Source organism: Microtus oregoni, unplaced genomic scaffold (genome assembly GCF_018167655.1).
Source record: "Microtus oregoni isolate MIOR12 unplaced genomic scaffold, Mior012 000002F_ref0000024, whole genome shotgun sequence".
Classification (NCBI taxonomy): domain Eukaryota; kingdom Metazoa; phylum Chordata; class Mammalia; order Rodentia; family Cricetidae; genus Microtus; species Microtus oregoni.
The window spans coordinates 22100069-22110826 of record NW_024543061.1 but is presented as its reverse complement, the minus strand read 5'-3'; the positions used below and the strand labels follow the sequence as shown (position 1 = coordinate 22110826).

The window sequence follows — 10758 nt, the reverse complement described above, 5'->3', positions numbered from 1 at the left end:
AAAGGGTTTGGAGCCCAATAGAAATGTATTGCTAACATCTAACACATATTCATTATGGTCTATATTATATGATAAATAATTTTATATATGAATTTGTTATTTGAATAAATATTTGACTCTATATAATCCTACTTCCAAGCTGTAAACTATTCAAAAATGATCAGACTTTCATACATTCATGATTAATTATTTTACTACTCAGCGAACGTTTACAAATGCTAGTTTCTCAAATAGAATGCCCATGTCATTTCCCCACAAAGAGGGATAATGTTATTAATCTAAATAGCTATTGTTCACCATAAATTAGGAGCTTTGTCCTGGAGACTGGCTCAGTGACTAAGAGCACTTTCTGTTCTAACAGAGGATCCTGGTTCAGTTTCCCCCATCCATATGGTAGCTCACAACTGTCTGTATTTCCAGTTATTATGAATCCAATACTGTCTTTGGGCCTCTAAGTATTGCATGCGAATATACACATATATACATGCAGGCACATATGCATACACATAAATAAAAATAAATAAATCTTTAAACAATAATGATGTTATCCAGTGTCTTGCATAACAGAGCTGTGGGGTCTAGCACACACACACACACACACACACACACACACACACACAGTAGTGTGTGTGTGTGTGTCTCAGCAATTACATATTTGACAGCAAATCTCCAAATCTCCATGGTCCATAAGTGGTTATACTTAAATAATCAACTGATTTGGGGGGATTTGGCACTTAGGGACTCTGAGATACTAGAATGTCTTATTTAATGGGAGGATCACTAAAAATGAAGACATGCCTGGAATTTTACAAGCAAAATAAATCAGCCTCATCCATATGACTACATTAATTATCCACTCTACTGTTCACAGTTGATTTTGATATTAATGGATGAACCATTTATTATAGTAGATCTCTATGTATTGTGGAACAAATTTATAGATTAAATAAGTAAGAGTGTCGTCAACATTTTACAGTACAACTCTTACTTACAATGTTTATTTGAGAGAATTTGAGACAAATCAGTCTTCTTTGATTAACCTCTTTAGAGATGGATTTTCTCTTTTTTGTCTTCAAAATATACACTGATTGATTCATCAATCAAGAGAATACTTTCAAAGCTGCACCTTTTCATATGCTCAGAATCACAGCAAATGTACCAATGACCATTTAGTTTTCGATCCAATAGTTAATTATTTTTTCTGTGTAATTATTCAGTAATTTCTGAATTGACCCCTGGTGCCTTGATTTTTGACTTCTTATGTATTGCAATAGTGTATCTTCTGCAGTGTGCAGAAAACAAAATTCATGGCACTTACTGAATCTTCTGGAACATGTATACTCTGCTCCGTTGCAACGTTTAAGCCTCAAGTCCTCACATATCCAAGTGACCTGCCTCACTACAGGGAGAAAGTCAAAGGAAGGCAATGCACACCTTGTGCCTTTCAGTCATTATTCTGTTGGCTAGAGAAAGGACCCATTGAGAACAAGCTTTTTGACTGTTCCTTCATAAAGCTTCACACACTACAGGCATTTCTCCATCCCCAGCAACTGTGACTAGAGAAAAGGACTATGACCCTATCCACTAATAACATTGATAACTGTGGCTAAAGAGAACAGGATGAGTATGCAGGCCAGACCTCAATAGAGCTTAGATTTGCTGAGCTGGGTTTAGAATCTGTTAGCATACACATGATAATCTCAGGCAGTGCTAAAAATGGCTGGTGTGATACTGGGTGGGGATGAGACACTTTATGTCTTAACAATACCTATGTAAATTCCAGATGCTATAAAAACAGAAATGGTTTTAACTGTGGTCTTGGTCCATGCCACAGCATGGGAGAACCCAGAACATCAGCACTGATAGAAACTGGTATGAAACTCGTTTCTGGCATTTGTGTCATCACTTTCTATTACAAAAATGAATAAAAAATAAACTGTGTGTTATGATATTACTGTTATCAAAATGAAAAAGTTACTTAATACATCTTTTAATGTCAATAATAAAGTAACAAAGAAGAAAAATAGGCTTCCCCTAAATTTGTGCAATACAAAAACAATTAAGATAAATAAAAGATGTGGTAGGCAGGCGATTCTCTGTAAGTTAGAGGCCTGGTATACAATGTGAGTTCCATGACTGTTGCTCAGAGAAACCCTGTCTAAAAAAAATAGACAACAAATTGAAAATATCTCAAAACATAATAAGTATGACCTAGAAGATATATTTATAAAAGAAGTTGCAGGTGACTGATAAGTAATTTTGATGAAGGAAGTTTAACTTCAAGAATGAAATTACTTCTGAAAGATATCATCTGTTGCAACTTGTATAATAGCAGAGTTTAATGATCATCTCCAGTGAACTAAGAATTATCAAGGACAGATGAGAATATAAACTAAAGTTGCATATTGGAAGTCAAAGAAGACATATGCATTACAATATTTTGCCTAGAGTTTTCAATTTTAGCATTAACAAAGTTGTTAATATTGGCATACATACAATTATATTAAGAAAGAATAATTGATTTTTCAAATTATTAATAAACCCTAAAAACCATAAATGTCTAATACTATGAAAATCATTTAGTCATTATTTTAATTTATGCTCCATTTTCGAATGCTTCTGAAATTAGTATTAGGGACTGTAGGAAGGGTAATATTGTTGATTAATCTATACTAAATGAATTATGTGAGAAACATATATTCATTAGTTATTCTCCTGTGAAATTCTTAACAAAGGAGCTGGAGAGATGATTTAGTAGTTAAGACAATTTGCTGCTCTTGCAGAGGACCTAAGTTTATACCTAGAATCTAACAACTGTAACTCCAGTTTTTCATGGATGCCTCTTCTGGCTTCCATGGATCAGGAACACACACAATTCATAGATATACATACAGACAAAGCACTACATGCACATAAAACAAAAATAGAAAAATCTTTAAAAATATTAATTTCTTCAAGTTAAAAACTCCCTGATGCATTATCTCATTCAAAATTGTAAGGCCTAAACACATACATGTATACATGCACACACATACATGTGACATAAAAAGGCTGTAAATTTTAGAGGGAGGTGGAGGAACAGGGAGTGACTGAGGGGTAGGTGAGAATGAAATAATATAGTACTCATAAGTGAAATCCTCAAAACTTAAAAAATGAACATTAAATAAATTATTTCAGATACTAGCTAATGCTAAAATGAATACAGAATTAATGAAAGGGATTTTAAATTTCCAAAATGAAATAAGAAATTTCTGTGTGATATGATAGAATAGAGATTATATACAGTTTTGAAATTGTGTATTTGATTCATCTTTACCTGTCAAACTGTCAGTATTTGTTCATAAGTATAAACATAAATTTCTGCTCAATCAAATTACAATTTCTATGGTTAGCCACATCATAGTTAATATTGTCTTTCATGGAAAGTAAATTCATAATAACTCTAGTAATCAAGATGTTGATTACCCTAGTTTCATTTCTGCTTATATGATAAAAATATGCAGACAAAAAGCAACATGGGAGGAAGTGTTCTCTGCCTTTTTTTTTTAACCTACTCACTGTTCTGATTAACACTTCATTATTTGTGTGGGGAATCAGGGCAGAAACCACACAGCTAGTCACAGGACATTCACAGTCATGAGCAAAGAGAAACAAATTTGTGGATGCTCACTTGCTCTCTGCCCTATGCTCAGCTTGATTTCTCTATTCATGTACAGTTCAGGACTCTGTGCTTAAGGAACAGTGCCACTCACAGTGGGCTGGGTCTATCGCTGACAAAATTTAACTTAATGAATACTTCCTCCATAAACCTGTCCACAAACCAACCCACACTGAAAGTCTCTTTCCCAGGTGACTCTTGGTATTGACATTTAAATCTAACAATCACACTGATACTTTTAAAAATAAAATATGAACAAAAATTTATAGGAAGATGTAAAATTGAAAGAAATTAATGAAAATAATAGAGTCAAGATTTTTCTCCAAAGGATTACTGTTATTTTTACACTAAACAATGATGTGTAGAAAAACCTAGGGGATAGTAATAATCATGGTTCCTAGCACAGATTATAAAGTGGCAGTAAGATCATGAACTATTTCAATAGAATTGCAGTTTTGCACTATTGAGAAAAATTGAAGCTTTACAAAGTTTTAGTTTACTCAGAGAGAACGTATTCTTTGTTGTCTTCATAGTAATAGAAAAACATTCTCATTTACAAGTCATTAGAAAAATGTGCAAAATTAAAAATTTGTAGTTAATGTAAAAATATTGTGAATAGCAAGAATCACTAACACAGAGAGATGACTTCAGAATAAAAATGTGTAAGCAGAATAATAAATTATACACATAGGAACACTAATATAAAATAAGTAATGTAGGAAAATAACAAGAGACAAATAATTCATGAGAAAGAATATAAATTAACTTGAATGTTCTTATATTATTCAATATATATTTATGTGAATTGTATATTTAGCACATGTACAAATATGTTGTGTTTATACAATATAAAATTCATAATAAGCTTATTAAACACTAGAATAGATCACTTAAAATCAAGCAAAATTGGCTGCCCTATGAAAGACGACTTCATATCCTATGAAATTATTGACCCACATACACTTGTATTAAGCCTTTTACTACATGATAAGAAACTTTGAGAATACATGCAAAAATACACAAACACCGATCAATGTTAAATTAGACAGAAATGACTGATGGGAAATGTGCAAAATATTCCGAGGACTTCCCGACTTTTATATCTCAAATGCACTTATACAGAATATATTATGCAAATGTACTTGCCTCCAATAAATTATTGCAAATAATACATTTTCTTGCTTTATGTACATACTTGGAAAAATTAACATTGAAAATATCTTAGTCACTGAGGAAATCCCAAGCCATAAAATCCTGGATTTAAAACTTCTGTCATTGATTTTTTTTCACTTAGTAGACATCTACCTAAGCTGCAATAGGGAGAGATAGAATGATTTTTACTCTGGGGAAAAAATTTGCTCAGAATTTGTAAGAATTTTTGAATAAATCATAACTGAATGAGGAATTTGAACAAGTTGAAGGTTTATAAATCTCTGTGGATCAAATTACTAAACAAAACTGTGGAGTACAAATTCAAAAGAATTTTTGATAATTGTTAATAAGGATAACATTTCTTAAAACTGAAGGGATTTTTAATGCAATGCTTATAATTAATTGGCTTTTTAGAATTAAGCAGAAAATAAAGCCAAGAATAACACAAAATAAATGAAAAATTAAATAATTATTAATTGTAATAAAATCTAGTTAGCATGAAATTTATTTGTTCAATTCTTGAAAAAAATAATTGCTATCATAAGCATCTGATTTTATTGAATAACATGGATAAAGCAGACAAACTTAGGTAAGATAATTCACCAGAAAGGAATACAAAATGTGAAAACTTGCCTGTAAATAGAGGATCTATTAACACTGACAGAAAAGTCATTTAAAAATATCATGTAAAAATGTAATATAAAATATTGGTTTCAAAATCAAAATGCAATAAACCATTATGAAGAAACTTTTAACTTTAAGATATTAAGTAGCAGGTGGAATGATTTATTAACTAATAATAAGAGTGGGTGTATAATAATTCTAGAAACAGAATGAGTTTTTCAAAAACTAAACAGAAAAGAGATATCTCATAAAATGGTTTTAATATAAGGTTTAGGAAAATTAATTTCTATTCTGAGTTTTGAAGAATTTTCAATATATTAAGAAGCTCTCAAATTATTTCACCAATGCATAGCAATATGAAAAAGAATTCTAATAACAGAGGGATTTTATAAGCAGCTATAAATACTGTTGGATCTGTATATTCACAAATCCCAGTGTAGAATAATAACTCAATAGTTAAGCGCACTTGCTGCTGTTCCAGAGGACATGGTTCCATTCCCAGCACCCACATGGAAATGCACAGCATTCTGTAACCTTGTTCCAGAGGCTCCAACAACTCCTGTTGTCTTTGAGTACTGCACACATGCACTGTACAAAATACACTCATCTACATACAAACATATACACATAAAATAAGGAAATATTTTTCTAAGTTCCCAAATATATTAATATTGAAATCCTTATTTCATCAAGAGGGAGAATTATTGTGAGGATGCAATGATTCACTAGTATAAAATACCTTAGTGTTACATGCTTTTGATCATATGAGAAAAGAGAAATCTTGCCTATTTGTGTATATTACCTTATCCTTAGTGACTATATTAATATGTATATTGTATTTAATAGTCATCATATTGTCTCTTCATCATAAAGGACTGAAAGGAAAAAAAAATTCTCTAACCTATCAATAGCCAACGTGTTACTCATTGCCAATCTTCTAGGTAGTCAGCTTATGCAGATTAATTAATTCCCAAGTCTAATTGTGATGTGTGTGCCTAATGCCCACAAGTAAGAAAGGGCACAGAGCAAATACAACACATGTAGGGAAGCAGCACGAGGCACGTGAAGACAAATGCTTTAATTCTAGAAACACCATTGTGCCACTCACGTGATTAACATGCCAGAGAGATGTAATGGAATTCAATATTCATTGCTGTAGAAAGAGATTAGAAAATCCCACTGATTAATATATGATGGATTATCACGAATCAAAGGAAGACTTATTATGTGTACAGAAATATAGTAAAATGTGTATTTGTACTTACATAAATATCTTGAGAATAATCTTTTCATACATAGTATTTATATATATTATACGCACAAATAAATGTAATTTTAAAAACCTCAGACATTGTGAGTCAAAGTTATTGCTAGTTATAGATACTTTTATAGTGTTTATATTTTAAAATTTAAGTACAAGATATTAAAAGTATATAGATAATGAAACACCTTCTTGCTCCAAAATAAAATAGATGCTGATTTTTCTGAGAGACGGAAAGGAACAGGTAGGGAGGAAATGGGAGTAGTAGAGTGAGGGGAAACTGTAATCAGGATGCATTGAGAAAGACTACTTCAAGAAAAGGAAAAAAAGTGGAAAAATAAAATAGCAAAAAATGAAAATCCTGATAACTTAAAATGCAATAAACATTAACAATTGATTAACATAATATCCAAAATGCATCTGTCACTATAATGTGTCTCTCTATAAATTAACCTGCTGTCTTTAATAAATTTTTTTTTCTGATTCTGCAATAAATAAATTAATGAATAAAATAGAAGGAAAAAAATGAATGGATTTATATGAATGAAACCAAGGCTCAACTTCTGACTCACAGTGGAGTCACTTCCAGCCTCCTATCAGTTAGTTGAAATCGACTTGTTTATTATATATGTTGTTAGCATTTTCCTACATGTAGATGTAGCTATTGACAACAAAAATTGTGTTAGAGTTTCTATAAATTAGATGAATATATTTATTATTTTCTTGTGTAAAATTTTACAAAAGTACATTTCAAAAGTTTATTTGCATTGTTATAGGGAGTTAATTTCTTGACTTTAAACACTATATTTTATCATGTAATGTGTTAGGAACTGTGAATAAAAGTTCTTTCCCCCTCAAATAAGGAAGACGTCAACAGACTAATGAACATTTCTCAAGTTCATCTTAGAATCAGTAAGTTTATTGGGGTTAAAGATCTGTGCACAGATTCCCCCACTGGATGCTCTTCAAAGAAAAGTCCTAGCTGAAATCACTTTTTAACCTCTTATATGCTATAGAGAAAGACTACATCTCCCTGGTCAGAAGCAAGTGATGGCCTGAGTCTCAGAGGGTAGTTTTTATGGCCCTCTTTCATTAAATTATTGTAGTTCTAGCTATCTACTTTTTTTGTGTTCATTTTGTTGCAATAATGATGGAGGCAAGGCCTTCCATAGTTCATCATGACTTCAGGATTTCCATGGTCATGTAAAGTCAAGACGAAACAGTTATGCTACTTGGGAATATAACATGTAGTATATACTAGTCTTATGAATAACAAACAACTTTATATGATCAATATGATGTGTTTTTGGAACATTTAGAACTCTGTGTGTATGTGCGTGTGCATGCATGTGTGTGTGTCTGTGTGTGTAAGATACACACAGGTGTGTATGTATGTATGTGTGTTTATGTATGTGTATAATATGTCATCTTTTTACAGGAAAAAGACCGTGTCAGACAGTGGATTTTGATAATTAAGACTTGGGATTGCCATATTCCTACAATTTCAAAGTTATTTTCTCTGTGACTGTATCCTGGTTTTTCTACTGCAAGATTTCTGTTACTATACAATACATTTATGCTCAATAATTCTTGTTTACGTTTTATTTCCAAATTGGTATAAAAATTGTGCTTATGACCTGGAGAGGTGGCTCAGTAGATATATCCTTGCTACACCAACAGAGGTACAAAATTCAGATCCCAACCACCAATATCTTGCTCCTGGGATCAACTAAGTTTGCCTGTAATTACAGGTTTCAAAGGCAAAGTTAGTTGATCCCAGGAGCAAGATATCTAGAATACTAGTTGAATCAGTGATAGATCCTGCATCACTGAAGAAGGTGGAAGAGTAATGAAGGAAGAGTCTGGTGATTTTATCAACTAGGGGCTATAACATTCATATACACATATCTGTCTATGCATCTGTGAACATGTATACACACATATGCATACACATCACACATAAATAAACATGAAAAGAAGAAACAAATTGTGTTTCTATTCCTCAGGTCTATTGTTACGTGGCTATATTATTTCATTTCAATTATTACGTTTGCACGTTATTCTCTCAAAGATGTCAGCATCTTGGGAAAATATTACCCTTAACAAATTCACTCACTTCCTCCTATTTTTATTTGTAGTGCCTGTATCTCATTGTCTGTCATCTTTTACTCTCTTGTTTTTAGCATTTTGTTTCATTCTTCATAATCCCTATATGAAATGGAAGGCCTTTCAGAGTTACAAAAATGAAATTTATTATGTATACCATTTACTGAGCTTTGATTATATGTACAATATTAGTTATTATTATATTATTTGAAAGAAACATGTATGTTGAAAAGCCTCCATAGGAATGACATAATTGAACATAAACAAAAATTTTGCCATTTTCTCCTTCCACAGAGCTGTCACTCTGTAAATCCAGTACTCTCCAGAGTTAAACACTGTCCAACCTGAAGCTACCTCAATTGCATGGAATTGGAAGTCAATATAAGACAAAATTCTGCTGCCGAGGGTGTCATTTGTTAACTAATTCCTCCTGAAATCCTTAAGAACATATCTGTTAGAAGAGAAAGTGAGTTTAGCTTTGTGTAATGAGCTTGCAGTAGGCAAAACAAATGTAAAAAAGAAATAAAGGAGAGCTCTCTGAAGAACAGAAACAAGAGATGAACGATGCTTTTGAGCTATTGATCCAGACAAAGACAAAGCAAGAGACTATGATAATGAAAGGAGGCAAAGAAAGACTTAGGTTTTAATGTTTAAAAACTAGCTGATGTAGCAGAGAACCACAGGCAAAATCACCTTTGAAGATTTTAATGAAGTTATGACAGACTTGTTATCATGAGATCTACATGAAGAGCTACTGAAAAATTTAAAATACCAAGTTATGAAGATTCAGGTAAAATAAGCTTAAGGATGTGATGTGATGACAGAGAGTTGGATAAAAATGGAGTGATGAGGAAACTTAGGCAATGAAAGAAGAACCTGATAATGATGGTGTTGGAGAAGTAACTCAAGAGGTTTTTGTTATTATTATGACTGGTGATATATAAAGCAATACAAGAAGCAACAACAAAATGTTGCAGCTACTATTTACATTCTAGTTTTGTGCTTTGATTCCGGTCAAAAAATTCAACTTATTTATTTTTCCAAAGGAACTAAATTACAAAGTCCTATATATATGTATATTTTGTTACTGCTAAGTTCCATTTTATGAACAGTGTTGGTAGAATTAACATTTTTAGTTTTATGCTTATAGTAAAGATGTATGCAAAGTACTGAAAAATTAAATCATGTGGTGTACATTATTTGGAGATTTTAAGGTTAGCATTAGCTAGCGCTTTTATTTTAATGGAAATGTTTAGCAAATTTTCATAATAAAGTTTTTACTTTATTAGTATCTTACTATTTGGTAAGTTTTCTATTTTCACTGATTTACGATATCTGTTAACACTTGATAGAAAATTTTTACTTGCTTGACGCTTTCTTTTGTATTTGAAACAAAAATCATAAAAAACAAATGACAATTTTATAGAACATTTTCCTATCCACCTAAGGGTTCATCAAGTTTGGCATTTTGTGTGTGCTTCAAGACATAAGATTCAGTATTGGCCTAATTTCTTCCTTGGGAGTTCAGTAATTCATTTTGGAGAGAATGAGTGCTATACATAAGACCCATCTTTCTTATGTGTTATATTCTAGAAATCTGGTTTTATAATAGAAAGTTGAGCTTGAATATTTACTAATTAAACTGGATGAATACAGTTTAAATTATAAAATTTCTTCTAAAATAAAAGATTTAAATTTTGAATTTTGATGTGTTAGCACAGCAAGGTAAAGAAAATATGGTCAGCCATATCAACATTTCGGCATGTTTTAGCTAGATAAAGGAATGCTCTATAATTTATCAAAAAAAAACAGTGGAGGTATTATTTCCGGATATTGATGGATCATTCTGTCTTACTAAAGATAGGAGCAAATGTGGATTATGGGAGATAGGTCACAGAAAATTATTTTCATACTACATCTTCAGTGATCTGCTTCTGATGCTATGCATGCTCTGAAG

General features: G+C 31.7%; 1 pseudogene; it reads left to right on the top strand.

The window, feature by feature from the left end:
• The first annotated feature begins 5376 nt into the window (after window positions 1-5376).
• LOC121433749 lies at window positions 5377-9745 on the top strand (annotated as a pseudogene).
• The last annotated feature ends 1013 nt before the right edge of the window (window positions 9746-10758 follow it).